The following is a 3,620-nucleotide window of genomic DNA, read 5'->3' as shown; positions in this document are numbered from 1 at the left end:
GAAGACCTGGACCGCCCAGGGCTGAAAATGAGAGATTTTTCTCAGGAATAACAGGTTTGGTCTTGATTACAGTCGGCACACTGCATACCAGCTCCAAGGAGCACATCTGACAAAGTGCTCGTTCACAAAGAGCAGATTGCATTAGTGAACTAGAAAAAAGGAAGTGGAAGTACCCATCTTTAACCACTTATTAAAGTTTTTAAAACTGACATACCCTTGAGCCCCACATTTCTGCTGTTGGGAAATTACCTTAAGATAAGTAGGTGAGGACAGTTCTATAAGAAAGTTTATTGTAGCATTTGTTATCGCCTAAACACTGGAAGCGACATTAAAGACCATGAATGTGAGACTGTTTACAATATTCTGATTCATCTGTGCAACAGCAAGCAATGAAGCTATTAAAGAACGAGGTAAAGCTGCACATGCTAACAAGGAAAGACCACCTTGTTTAATGTGAAGGGGAAAAGCTGAGGTATAGATTGGTGTTTGTAGGATTATTCTATTGGGTAGATATTAAAAAAATAGAATATATATGTGAATAAACTCTTACAAGTATACTTTATCCCCCTGGAAAGCACACACACACAAATAGTGGTTACATTTGAGGAACTATAGGTGGGAAGGGGACATTTCATGTCTTTCTATATTATTTTTTTAATTACCATGTGAATGTATTTCTTTTATATGTTTTTAAAAGTCAAGTTTCCATCCTGGCATACTGGTCAACAAAGGTCCCTAAGACATTAGCTACCATGAGAAGTGCCAGTTTTGTTTTTTCAAATAATTTTTCTTACCCTTTGCTTCTGGGCCCATATCTTGGTCTTCCTAAGGGGCTATTTAGTTTCATATCTACAAATGCACATTGCCTTAGGTATATTATGTCACATCCAACCTACTGCACCCTGAGACAAGAAAAACACACAGGAACTAATAGAGATTAATCCATCTCAGTCCAGCGGGAGGACCTCAAAGGGAACCAAGAGTCCCAACATGCTTCTGGAGGTAAAATAAATAGTGCTGCTATGAACATTCTTGTATATGTCTCTTGGTGCATGTGTGCCCACATTTCTATTGGGTTTATACCTGGGAATGGAATTCCTGGCTCATAAGATATGCATACATTCAGGTTAGAAAGTACTACCAAATTATTTTCCAAAATGGTTGTGCCAATTTACAGCCTACCAACCAATATGTAAGTTCTCATTGCTCTGAAATCCTTGCTGACATTGGTATTGATGTTGTGTAAATTTTGGCCATTCTGCTCGGATTATCTCAATGTGGTTGAGTACGTTTTCATAGTCTAGTTGGTGATTTAGATATTCTTTTTTATGTGAAATATCTGTTCAAATCTCTTCCCATTTTTCTATTGGTTTTTGTTTTTTGTCTTCCTGTTTTGTAGTTCTTCTAAACTCTGAAATATAAACCCTTGACTGGATGTATGTATTGCAAATGTCTTTCCTCAATCTGTGGCTTGTCTTTGGTAGTGTCTTTTGATGAACAACCATTCCAACTTTGATATAGTCTAATTAATCAGTCTTTTCCTTTATGGTTAGAGATTTTTGTATCCCATCTAAGAAATTTTGTCTACTCCAAGGATATGAAGATATTCCCTTAGGTTATCTTCTAGAAACTTTATTTATTTTATCCTTTATTTTATATCTATAATAACATTGCAATTGATTTTTATGTATAGTATGACTATTTATATTTACTTTTAATGTAAATACAGATAGCCAATTTACCGAGCCCTATTTATTGAAAATAGGTCTTTTCCACAATAGTGCAATTTCACCTTTGTCATAAAACAAGAAGTCATGTGGGTTTGTTTCTAGAAACTCTTCTCTGGTCCATTAGTCTATTTTGTCTATCTTCATGCCAACACCACACTCTCCTAATTATTGTTGCTTTGTAATAAATCTTATTATCTGGTAGTTTGTCATAAAATATTGTCCCTCTTCAAAATTGTTTTGGCTCTTTGTATTTTTCTAAACACTTAAAGATCAACTTGTCAATTCATGCCTTCCTCTCCCTTAAAAACCTGCCAGATTTTTAATAACTGGGATTACATTGGATCTATAAATTAATTTGTATAAGTTAATAAGGGCTGTCTTCCAATCCATAAATAAGGAATATCACCTTATTTATTTAGAACAGTTTGAACTTCTCTCTCTCAGTAATTTTCTGTAGCTTTGTATAAGATACATCTTTTGTTAGGTTTATTCCTAGGTATTTGATATGTTTTTGATGATATTATACATGACATCATTAATTTTTTTTCTAAGTATATATTGGTATATATAGAAATATAATAGTTCTCTAAGTATATACAGAAATATAATAGTTTTGTTGGTATATTGATCTTTTTTTTTATTTCAGCTCATTATGGGGGTACAAAAGTTCAGGTTATATATATTGCCCATGCCTCCCCGTCCCCCCGAGTCTGCGCTTCAAGTGTGTCCATTCCCTAGACAGTGCACATCACACTCATGATGTAGGTATGCACCCATCCCCTCCCCCACCCCTTGATCTTTTATCTACTAAAATTGCTCCATTTACTTGTCAGTTCTAATATTTATCTAAGTTCTTTTAGATTTTATGTATATACAGTCATATTATCTATGAATAATAATAGTTCTGTTCAGTACTTTATAATAGTTAAACATTTTTCCGTGACTTATTACACTGGCTAGGAACTCAAACATGATGCTGAAGAGAAGTGGTGATATCAGGTATCCTATTTTAGTTTCACAGGGAAAGGTCTTAATATTTCATCATTAAATATGATATTTCCTGTAAATTTTTTGGTAGATATTCTTCATCAGACTAAGTAATTTCCTTCTATTCTTAATTTGCTAAGAGTTTTTCTTTTTTTTCCTAAATAATGGATGTTGTTTTAGTAAATACTTTTTTTGCATCTATTGATGTGATGATATGATTATTTTCTTTTCCTGTCAATATGGTGAATTACATTGGTGATTTACAAATATAAAATCAACTCTGCATTCCAACTTGGCCAGGATATATTACCTTCTTTATACATTACTGGGTTTGACTTGTAGTTTAGTTTTGGTTTTTAGCATTTGTGTTTATGAGAAGGATGGCCCAATACTTTTTCTTTCGTGATGAATTTTGGTATCAAAATTATATTGGTTTCATAAAATAAGCCCCCCTTTTTTCTATTTTCCTAAGGAATTTGTGTAAGATTGATATTATTTCTTCCATAAATGTTAGGAAGATTTTACTGGTAAAGCTATTAATATTTGGAGTTGAAATTTTCTGGGAGGGGTGCTTTATTACAGATTTGCTTTTTAAAACTGATATGAAACTGTTTAGATATTCTATTTCTGCTTGTGTTGGTTTTGGTATGTATATATTTTTAGAATTTGTTCATCTACATTTCCAGATCTATTGACTTAACATTATAATATCTTCATTTTTAATATCTGGGAGATCTGTAGTAATATTCTTCCCTTTTTCATTCCTGATATTGATAGTTAATGTCTTCTCTCTCTCATTCTCTTTTATTCTTGATCAGTCTCTGCAGGGATTTATCAATTGAATTAGCCTTTTCAAAGCACCTTTTTGGCTTTACTGATTTTTTTCTACTGTATGTTCCTTTT

Source organism: Eulemur rufifrons, chromosome 8 (assembly GCF_041146395.1).
Source record: "Eulemur rufifrons isolate Redbay chromosome 8, OSU_ERuf_1, whole genome shotgun sequence".
NCBI lineage: Eukaryota > Metazoa > Chordata > Mammalia > Primates > Lemuridae > Eulemur > Eulemur rufifrons.
The sequence above is the reverse complement of the archived record's forward strand: the minus strand, read 5'-3'. Positions refer to the sequence as shown.